The sequence below is a fragment of the Osmia bicornis genome, unplaced genomic scaffold (assembly GCF_907164935.1).
Source record: "Osmia bicornis bicornis unplaced genomic scaffold, iOsmBic2.1, whole genome shotgun sequence".
NCBI lineage: Eukaryota > Metazoa > Arthropoda > Insecta > Hymenoptera > Megachilidae > Osmia > Osmia bicornis.
The window spans coordinates 4162377-4174752 of record NW_025791458.1 but is presented as its reverse complement, the minus strand read 5'-3'; positions in this window follow the sequence as shown (position 1 = coordinate 4174752).

Genomic DNA, 12376 nt, shown 5'->3' with positions numbered 1-12376 from the left:
TGAACTGCAGTATAGTTAATTCGCAATGGGTTTGTTGATTCCTGTTGAATATTGTTTACTTGCAACTATCAAATAGGTGATTTATCATAGGTTGCCGACGCCGGAGTTAGGATCTTCCTAGTAGAGGAAAAGTTTTTAATTTTGCGCCGCCTCCGAAAACTTTGAAATGTAATTGGTATCCTATTTAAGGATTAAGTAGATATTATTAATAGCTATGGAATATTGGTATAAATGAAATAGAAATTATTTTATACTTTTTAGTGCATTTTGAAGTCGGATGTTTTTTTTTGTTAAAAATTATTTTATTTATAAATATATATATATATATATATATATAAATAAATATTAAAAAATTTTATATCTACTAATTTTTTTAGTACTGTTACGTTGCGCGTGCGACGGCGCAACGTAAAAGGATTTTAGAAACAAAGTAGTTTAGTTATTGAAGAACGAATTTCAATTTGATAGTTGAAATACAATTTCCTACTCTTTCTCCCCTATTCTTAGCGCGATGGTTGGTATCGCTGCCACCAGTCTTGAGCGGGTTAACGCTCTCGACAATTGAAAGACGAAAGACAAGTTTGTTAAGATGTTGAAATTAGAATTTGGCTTATTAGTCCTTCGTTGGGTTCGTTCAACGCTTTAGGTCCCGTACGGGTCCCTCCTTGAATCTGTATGTGATGGTAGGCGTGTTTAACTGAAAGGTGTTAGGTGTGTTTGAAATGAATATTGAAACTGTTTAACTAATGAAACTGGTTTAATTTTGAACGGAAAAGTCAAGCAAAAAACAAAATATAAAATGCCAAAATTGAGATCTAATTAATTTGGAAAACTCGTTATTGAATGTACCAGTTCATGCGTATTGTTTAACAAGGGTAAAGATGCTTAGTTCTAGTTAACAAAAGTATACTATTATACTCTGATATCACAGTTGAAACTTTACGAATTATATAGCGGTCGCGGGAAATGATTGCTACTATTTCGTTTCTCTTTCAATTTCGTCAATTTGGCGGTTTTCGCCCGTGACGGCGCACCCCAGCCGGAGATATTCTCGGAACCCTCGAAAGGGCTGGACTAAGGTGCCCCTTTTGATAACACAAAACGCGTAAACGAAATCGCAACAAACCGAATAGCAATAATAATCGACAATGATAATTGATACCTCATACGATGGAACGATCTGACCGGAGCTACTCTCGGAACCCCGAAGGGCTGGACCAGATCGCCCGTTTTGCTAATAGATAGACGTCGTGTTCAAAAATTGAAATAAGATCGACTTACCGAAACGCTGTTTAATAAAATGCAAGATTTATAAATTCGCTTGTTATTTCGCTGTGGGTATTCGCTTGATGATCTGGAACACCAAAGAACGGTAAGATTTTCGATCACTGCACTGTTGCGGCGGAAAACGAATTATTACGGACGAGTACGTCGACGAAAGACAAACGAATAACGAATCGATGAAAAATATATTTTTACGCGGAGTGAAGTTAATACGAAAATTTAGTACGCGAGCAAACGATGTAAAATCAGAAAGAAAGATAGAAAATTAGGTAGAGGGAAGGTTTTACGTGCGCGTCAGTGAGTCTTTGTTAAGAACTGGACGAATTCAACTACCACGGCACTCTGCCTCGCTACGCGGAGGTTTTTACCGCAGAGGAAAACTATCGCGATTTCCGAACAACTCTGTCTCTCGGACACACGGGCTCCCAATCACGTACCTAAACGATTGATCGATCAAGAGTGACAAATTTTGCGCGAGATCGACGGTCGTAGGGCCCGTCGCGCGATCATCGTCCATGTCGTTTTTGATGGGCCAACTCCCATCATCTTGATCCGTCGTACCCTTGACCTTGGTTGGAGGTGCGAACGGAAACCATGAACATCGATAGCTTGTTTTACATTCTGGACCTCCCCTGATTGAACGCAAAACGATCTTTGATATTTCGAGATAGTCTATCTTTTCCAGACATAATTCCGATTGTTAGCGTAACAAATTCCTTCCTCGAAATCAGCGTGGTCCCACGACTCAAAATCACGTGTCGACTTTGGTTCTGAGTATCGCCGGATGTAAACCCGAAACATCATTCGTGTGGTCCGATAATCTTGACCACTCTAGAACGTTCCTTATCGGTTCCGCGAAGATGATCGAAATTCCTTATACATACATTATAATAATCCGAATTTTCTACTAATTCACTAAACACCGTAATGTTGTATTTCCACCACGCCGGTCAGTACAAGTTGCGAATTTAAATGTTTATTTAGCATTCTTTCAAGTTCAGTAATCTGTAATAATTTTGGAAAAGCATGTTTCCTTCCTATAACGTTAAGATCAAAACAATTTTGTAAAATCTATTATATTTTAATGAATAACGAAATTTTTAGTATGACAGGAAGAGTAAAGGAATGTACGCGAATTAGAAAGAGAAACATTAAAACAGAGAGAGGAACGCACACATCCCTGCTGCACCACCGATAAGCGAATCCCGCCTCCTTACGCATCGACACCGCCGCCTAATTCGTTAGGCGCACAACAACGCAATGTAAACAATTTCGGACGAGGCCCGCTCTGGTCTTTTCCGTGAGGTGCAGATTGCGACACTTTTCGACGTACAATCGCGAGCAGCGTGTCGGCGTGTCCGCGGAGCAGTATTGAGACGAGTTTTGTACTTACAAGGAAGGGTTTTTAGGTGTCCGCCTCTGATTGTTTTGATTTGTGGATATGTTTTAAAGGGCCGAAAAATAAGGTATACGTATTTTTTCATTTTTGCCCGTTTTCATATTTACGGGCTGAAACGACCCCCTAATGTTTCGGCTATCTCGGAAACTATCATAGATAGAAGAAAACTTCGAAGGAAAAGTTTCATGGTTTTTTATGAACATATAACAGCTGGTCATAAATTTTATAAAAAATAATTTGTTTATAACAAAAAATTTGTTTATAACACTATTTTAAAAGTAATCACAATTTACATAATGACAAAAAAGAACATAAATTTGTTTCTGAATCCATTGACGTATTATATGTTATGTTTGCCTCTTATATTTTTACATATTTGAATATCATATATGCATCGCGTACATACGTCGGGTCGCGGTCATACCAGATATGACGTACTGTCAATATCTTTCTTGCAACGATTTTCTCTCGCAAACGACATATATGATCAGGTACATTTCATTTAATTCTTTCCCTTGTTTCTATTACACTACAATGTATATCAAATAACCAAGGAAGATCTGTTGGCCAAGCATAAGTCATATCATTAAATCGATATTAATGCCATGAAACAGTATCAGTGAATGCATAGAGAAGTGATACTTACTACACACTTAACAAACAGTAGACAATTAATCATATGTGTACATATAATTCTTCAAATCATCATTCGTGCACTTCGCACTTTCTTGAGAAGTTCTGCGACTCATGTACTAATGTACTAATATAATTTTTATTAATATTGTAAGCTTTAAATAACTGTATTAATGCCTAGTATACATGGTAAACGCTAGATATCGTAATGGATATTAAACGTACATCTATATCTGACCCGGCGTATGTGCGCGATGTATATTTAATTTTAAAATATGCAAAAATGTAAAAGGCAAACATATCATATAATACGTCAATGGATTCAGAAACAAATTTATTTTCTTTTTTGTTATTATGTAAATTGTGATTACTTTTAAAATAATGTTATAAACAAACTTTTTGTTATAAACAAATTATTTTTTACAAAATTTATGACCAGCTGTTATATGTTCATAAAAAACCATGAAACTTTTCCTTCGAAGTTTTCTTCTATCTATGATAGTTTCCGAGATAGCCTATTGTAGCCGAAACATTAGGGGGTCGTTTCACCCCCTAAATATGAAAACGGGCAAAAATAAAAAAATACGTATACCTTATTTTTCGGTCCTTTAAAACATATCCACAAATCAAAACAATCGGAGGCGGACACCTAAAAACCCTTCCTTGTTAGCTTGAAAAGTGACAAGTGAGGCAAAAGACTCAACTTCGCGTATAAAAATTCTTAATTCAATTTATTTTACTTCTTTAATTATTCTATATTGTTTTATTTTAAATTTGTTTTTTTTATCGTAGTTTACATTAATAATTACGTAGATTTAAATTTGGAATAGTCCGAGTGTTAAAACTTCGAACGGTGCAATAGTTCAAGGTGTGTGCGTTCTACTCTCCTTCCTTCAGAATCCAGTCAACAGAGAAACAGCAGCAATAGAATTTGGATTACTATACGGAATTTTTCCCCATAATCCGGTGAGTCGTTTCCATTACTCTTCCGGTCGTTTCATGAATATTTTATCAAGAAATTTCCAGTAGTCAAAATTGACATAGTTGTCACGTCTGGAAAATTTTACAAATTTGTCCGCCTCACGTTTCCTTATCAAGCCTTCGGGTTATAGGAGTCTCCTCATGTAAAGGACGTGAGGAGGGCGCATTACTGCTTCATCTTTTTCAATTTTCTCCTCGACTCTGTGTTTTCTCATCAAGCCTTCGGGTTATAAGAGACTTCTTCATGTGGGAAAAGCACAGGGAAGAGTTTGAGTTCATAATTATTCTATTTTGTCTTTTCTATCCTTTATTCTCTTTACATTTCTTAATTCTTTTCTTTAGTTATTGCCCCTCCTTGAAACTATCGTCGTGCTCAACTGCGTAGTAACAGATTTCGAACTAAACAAAAACTCGGGTTCGACCGAGGAGAGATATCATAAACAGCGTTCGCTGCGCAGTTAGCCAGTGCTTCGCATTATAGGGGTCTCCTCAGGTTAACTGCGCAAAAGCGTAAAGATCAATTTATCTTTTGGATTTTCAACCGATACTCTCATCTTTTGCACGCGTGGGCGCCAGTCGGTCCCTAATCCGATCGTATGCGTGAAGTGAGAGCTGGAATGGAAACGCGGATTGATCTATCTATTTGAACATTTGGTTGATAGAATAAATGAGGAATGAGAACCCTCGCAGTCAAGCATTAGCAAGCGTTCGAAGACTGTTTAGGGGCGAAAGGTCGAACGGGGCAATAAAAGTCTTTGTATCGAAATCCGAGAATTTGCCTGAAACCAAGACCCAACGGTAATTTTCGAATAGTAAGAACGTTCTAGAACTAACTACGCTGCTAATGTAATAGCGAATATTCGATTCAATAATCAAAGAATATGTTAAATAATCGAGCATTTCATTCAAACACCGAATGCTTTACAACATGCGTACCAGCGAAATTCGCGTTGCGATTTACGAACAAATAATTACGGATAACGCTAATCAATAACGCCGACTGCTAGTCAAAAATCGTATGATTGCCGATCGATTAATTATTAATACATAATAGTATAATGGATATAACTTTTATTCATAATTATTCGCTTTTATTGTTTAACAGTTCTGACTTAAACTATTAATTGATAATCGCATCGTTTACAAGTGAGAATGGAATATTCCAGAAAAATTCTACAGCGTAGAAACACCGAAACGCCGTTGGACAGAGATGGAACACAAGAGAGAGAGAAAAAACATAGTCTAGAGGAATTTAGCTAGCACGCGTCTTCGACCAATAGCGACGCGCGCGACGCTGTCGTCACGCGCTATGATTTGTTGGAATGTCCCCACGCAGGACATCATCCTCGCGACGGGCCCTTCCGGCTCTTCCCACTCTTCGTCGAACAATCGAGTAAGTCGTGACGGGAGCCCGTGCGTCTAGAGAAAGAGTTGTACTTTGTACTTTCACGTGATTTAGCTGCGTGGCAAGTCCTATCCGTAGGCAGAATGTCGCGAGGGTGAAATTCGGAAATACGTTACAAAGACTCAGTGACGCGCACGTAAAGCCATTTTCACACTATTAAACCTCTATCTTTTCTCTTTCTTTTAATCCGCTGATCGCGTATTTTTCGTATTAAATTCAATCGCGTTTATTATTACATTTTCCAAAATCGTAATCGTCTTGTGTTCGTCTTAGTTAAATTTTCATACGCAATAAAGGGCAATCGGGCGCGCGGCAAGTGTTAGTGCGACAGGTTCCTCATCTCTCTTGGTGTTCCAGATTCAACAGCGATTATTCAACGATTTCACAGCGAACATTCAAAGCGATTTTTCATATATTGTATTCTACATTTCCACGGTAAGCCTGTTCATTACTAATTTGTCGAGCACGGCATTATTATCGATATTCCAACAAGGCAAAACGGGCGATCTATTAAGCCTTCGGGTTATAACAGTCTCTTCATTCAAGTCGTACCCTCGCGGATTGAATCCGCTATTTTTCCTAATTTCTAATTTGTCGAGATAGTCGTTTGATAATAAAATATACAAATTTTATACACGTTTACAGTTTATAAAAAAAACGATCTCAATTCGAATCAAAGGCTGTTTATATATATATCTTACACGATTTTCCGGTTAAACAATAGTCATTATTATACAATAGGTTAAGCATCTTTACCCTTGTGAATTATAACTGTTTATATTCAAATTCAGCTATTTATCAAGTCATATCTATCAGTATTATTTCAGTAATCAGTTTTCTTTGTTAGCTGCAATAGTTTCTTTGAATTACATTTTTATTTGTTGCACACTATCCAGTTTACTTTATTTCTTCGAATTACAACACCTATTCTTACATCAAATCCACGTACGCCAACACAACGTTTCAAGGAGGGACCCGTACGGGACCTAGAACACTGACGAACCCAACGGAAATAAATATCTAATTTTCCGTCTTTTAAAATTGTTCTGATCGTAGAGGACGTTAACGCGTCATACGCGGTCAGAGCTGGTGGCAGCGAGACCTTTCTCATCGCACTAATTAATCAAATCAAGGAAAATTAACAACTGAAATCTTTTCATTTTCTTTTCTTTTTATCTTTTTACGTTGCGCGCTCGCCTCGCGTCGCGCAACGCAACAAATTTTGGTGACAGCGGTGGGATAATTCAGTGTTCGCTCAGTGAAATTCGTGTGTTGGTTGTATTTTTCATTATTATAATATTATTCTATAAATTTCTCAATAACCTTTGATTTGCAATTGAGGCGAAATCGGGATATTTTCGTATATTGGACACCCCTTTTGCCACATTTGTCGCTTATTGCGCCGAAAAATAACATATTATTGCAAATTGCGAATATTTATTGTGTTTTGATATATGTATTTATATTTTTGTGTGTTGCGATAATTGTTCGCCTTCAAAATTAAACAAAAATTTGATAATTCATTAAATTCTGTTAAATATTCATTTATTGGTTTTATTTATTATTTAAATTATTTATTTCTATTTATTTATTTATTTCTATTTATTTTTCCGTTATTTATTTATTTATTCTATTTATTTTGTGTTTTGTTATTCATTTTTGTGTTTCTATTAATTTATTTTGTGATTTTCTATTTGCTTATCGGAACGAACAATTATCGCATATTTTCGTTTTGAATACGTTGTGCTCATTGCATTGCTCGACTAACACACTACCACATTTCATACTCTTACATTCATATATTAGCTGACACTTCCACACAGTAGGGTCACAGTCACACGCGCGCGCGCCGCATTTAACACACCGAAATAACTATGCGAATAGATTGTAAAAGAACGCATAATTCGCCACGGCATTGCGATTATCGCAAATGCATCGTCCGCTTTTATACTGATAAGATCTTTGTTATAAATCAGGAAAGCAATTTTGATCCTGTTAAGAGAGAATACACGAATGACGGTTTCATCTATTAAACTATACATTTTAATCTCAAATTCCATTTTACATTTCAATCAAATCAATAGTATTTAATAGTCAATCATTTAATAATTGTACATATAAAGGAAATACTGCGTAGTTTCTAGAAACCGTTGAAACTATCATGGCGACGAGATAGAAAGAAAAGGAACACCAAAGAAAGGGGATGTAGGATCTTCGTCTAGCTCGCGCGTCTTAGCCAATCACCGGGCACGCGACACTACCGGAAACGTGCCACGTATCGTCAAACCGGCCCCTCCAAGGACGATGATCGCGCGACGGGCCCTACGACCGTCGATCTCGCGCAAAATTTGTCACTCTTGATCGATCAATCGTTTAGGTACGTGATCGGGAGCCCGTGTGTCCGAGAGACAGAGTTGTTCGGAAATCGCGATAGTTTTCCTCTGCGGTAAAGACCTCCGCGTAGCGAGGCAGATTGGTAGTTGAATTCGTCCGGTTCTTAATAAAGACTCACTGACGCGCACGTAAAACCTTCCTTCTACCTAATTTTCTATCTTGCTTTCTGATTTTACATCGTTTGCTCGCGTACTAAATTTCCGTAATAACTTCATTTCGCGATAACATATATACTTTTTTTGATTCGTATTCGTTTGTCTCTCGTCGACGTACTCGTTCGTAATAATCCGTTTTCCGCCGCGACAAGTGCAGTGATCGAAAATCTTACCGTTCTTTGGTGTTCCAGATCAACAAGCGAACACACATAGCGAACCACAAGCGAACAAATTATCATGTATTTATTATACAGCGTTTCGATAAGTCCATCTTATTACATTTCTTGAACACGACGTCTATCTATTGGCAAAACGGGCGATCTGGTCCAGCCCTTCGGGGTTTCGAGAGTATCTCCGGTCAGATCGTTCCATCACACGAGGTATCAGTTATTATTGTCGATTATTATTGCTATCCGGTTGTTGCGATTTCGTTTCATGTCTTGTATTATCAAAGGGGCACCTTAGTCCAGCCATTTCGAGGGTTACGAGAGTACCTCCGGCTGGGGTGCACCCTTACAGGCGGAAACCGCCGATTTCACGAAAATTGAAAGAGAAGCGGAATAGCAACAATCGTCCCCGCGACCGGGATATTATTCAGAGAGTCTCAACTGTGATATCAGAGCGTTTGCACATCAATATATTTTTGTTAATTTATACTAAGCATCTTTACCTTTGTTACGATTTTTGCATGAACTGGTATTTTCAGTATTAACGAATTTTCAAACTAATTCAGATCTCAATTTTGGCATTTTGTATTCTGTTATTCACTTGACTTCTATTCAAAATTAAACCAGTTTCATTTACTTAAACAGTTTTAAAATTCATTTCAAACACACCTAACACCTTCCCAGTTAAAACACGTCTACCATCACATACAGATTCAAGGAGGGACCCGTACGGGACCTAAAGCGTTGAACGAACCCAACGAAGGACTAATAATCTGAATTTTAATTCTAACATCTTAATGAATTTGTCTTTGTTCTTTTAATTGTCGAGAGCGTTAACCCGCTCAAGACTGGTGGCAGCGATACCAACCATCGCGTCAGAATAGGGGAGGAAGAATAGGGAATTGCATTTCAATCAACTAATTGAAACAGCAGTTTTCACCTTTTTCTCTTTTCTTTCCTTTTACGTTGCGCCGTCGCACGCGCAACGTAACAGATTATTGCTTCAATTTTTATTTTAGAGGAAATAAATCTAAAAAAAATTTTAGTTTTTTCTTCTATAAATCATTCCTCTTATTTAATTCTTATTTCATTTTTTAATTCTCAAACATTTATTTTTTATTTTATTATTTATTTATTAAATACATTTTTAGGACTTCCGTTTCCGGTGACTGTATGCATGGTCAGTGTGAAAGTTGTGCAGAGGTTTTCAGTGTTGAGTAGCGGAATTATAGAAGTGAAAAGGTGGTGAGGGAGAGTAGTGGATAGAGTTTGCAAGGTGCTGTTGAGTGAGTAGAAAAAGTAGTGAAGGGAGTAAGCAGTTGAGGAAGAAAATTAAGTGGGAGTACAGTAGGGTTAGGGTTAGCAGCGTGCACGTGGGTAGGAAGGATAGGTGGCGGGTGAGTGGCGCTGAGCGACAGTGGCGGCGTGTGGTGGAGAGCGCGGGAAATACGTAGGGCGCGCGAAAGTTTAAAGTTGTTTGAGGTAGGCTAGGCAGTAAGGAATTCTGGGGAAGGAGATGGACGGAGATTCAATCGAGACAGGGAGGGCAGGGAATGATGAAATGGAGTGGAGCAAAGTCGAGGAAGGGAGAAAAAGGGGAAGACCGACAAAGGTGGAGTCGTTGAGTAGGGGAGGAAGGGGAGTTTCGGGAATATAGAAGATATGTTAAGTAAAGGGAAAAGAAAAGAGAGGGGTATGGAGGAGGAGAAAGATAGTGAGGAGGAAGAGGAGATTTTTAAAAGACGTAGAAAAGTGGAGAGAACTCCAGGAAAGTTGGGAATAGAGAAATTGGAGTTAGAGAGAATGTTAAAAGAGATGAGGGAGGGGATGAGAAAAGATATTGGGGAGGATATAAAGAAATTAGGGAAGGAAATGGAAGAAGGGAGAGAGGAACTGGTAAAACAGCTAAGTGAGTTGAGGGAGAGTTGGGAAAAAGAAAGGGTGGAATTATTGGGGAAGATAGAGGTGTTAGAAAAGAAAGTAGAAAGGCTGGAACGAAAGGAGAAAGAGAGTCAAGGATTGGGGGGAAACGAGGAGGGGAAGATAGAGTTAGAGAGGAAAATGAGGGAATTAGTAATAAGAGTAGACAAAAAGGAGAGGGTAGAGAGAAGAAGAAATATAATAGTAAAATAAAAGGAGTGAAGGTGGATGGAAAGGAGGATAAAAAAGTTATAGAAGAGATATGGGAGATAATAGGGGCGAAAGAAAGAATAGAAGAAGTAAAAAGGGTGGGCAGGGTGAATAGGGAAGGAAGAAGTATGATGCTAGTGAAGATGGAGGGAATGGAGGGGAAGAGGAAAGTAATGATGGCAAAGAGGGAATTAAAAGGGAGACACGAAAGAATAGAAGATGATCTGACGACGGAGGAGAGAAGGGCGAGATGGAAGATAGAGCGTGAAGCTGAAAGGGAGAGGAGGGAGGGAAAGAGAGTACAAATAGGATATATGAGGATGTGGGTAAACAATAGAGTGAGAAGATGGGATGAAATAGAGGAGAAATGGATAGAGGATCAGGGAAAAAAGTAAAGAGGGGTACAAAACAGAGAGGAAAGGAGGAGGAGTGTGTGAAAAGAAGAGTAGAAGGAAGGATAGGAGAGAATAGGAGCTTGTACAAGGTGGCTTTTTGGAATGTGGCTGGTTTGAAGAATAAAGACAGGGGGTTTTGGGAGGGAATCAGAGAATGGGATGTAGTGATTATGTGTCAAACGTGGATGGGCAGAAGGGAATGGGAGATAGTGAAAGGAAGGGTGACGAAAGGGTATGTTTGGGAAGTACAATATGCAGAGAGGAGAGGAAAGAAGGGAAGAGCGATGGGAGGGATGATCATCGGAGTGAAGGAAGGAATTAGAATGGAGAAGGATGAAAAGGAAGGGGAGGAAGAGGGAATAGTAGCACGAAAAGTATGGCTAGGGAAGGATGTATGGAAAATAATAGGAGTGTATGTGAATAAAGATCTGGAGAGGAAGATAGGAAGGCTGAGGGAATGGATGGAGGAAAAGGAGAGGGGGGTAAGGGTCATAATAGGTGGAGATTTCAATGCTAGGACGGGTGGACAAGGAGGTAGAATACAAGAAGAGGGGGAAAGAGAAGAAGAGTTTAGAAGATCGAAGGACAAGAAAGTGAATGGAGAGGGAAAGAGATTGTGTGAGTTTTAGGGAGAGCTGGGGTGGCAGATAATGAATGGGGACATAAAAGGCGACGAAGAAGGAGAATTTACGTACACAGGAAACGGGGAATCGGTGATAGATTATGTAATAGGTAATGGGGAGACGAGGGAAAAAGTGGATAGGGTGGTAGTAGAGGGGAAAGTGGACTCGGATCACCAACCAGTGGTGGTATGGATAGAAGGAGGAAAAAGGGAAGAAAGAAAGAATAAGGGGAAGGGAAGAGGGGGGAGAAGGAGAAAAGGGTGGCGGACAGAAGAAAGAAGGGAGAAATTTGCGAAGAAGTATGGGGATGGGGAGGGTGAGGGAAAGGAAACAGTTGAAGAATGGGGAGGTATAAAGAGAAAAATAATAGGGGTGTTAGAAAGGATGGAGAAGAAGAAGGAGAAAAAGGAAGGGAAAGGGTGGTGGGATGAGGAGTGTAGGGAGATGAAGAAAGAGGTTGAAGAGGAATTGAAAACATGGAAAAGAGAAGGGGGAAGTGGGGAAAAATTTAGGAGGGCGAGAAATAAACTAGGCGCGTTGTGCAAAGAGAAGAAGAGAAGGGAAAAAGAAAGATGGGAGAAAGAGATAGAAGGGGTAAGAACAGAGGGAGAGGTATGGAAGATTGTCAATAGAGGAAGAAAACGTAGGAAGAGAGTGAATGAGGAGATTGAGATAGAGGTGTGGGACAACTACTTTAGAGGTGTATTAGGGGGAGTTAATTGGAGGGTTAGAGGTGAGGAGGGAAGAGGGGGAGAGGAGGATGAAGAGGAGGAATTGAGTAGAGAGGAAGTATGGGCAGTAATAAAAAGG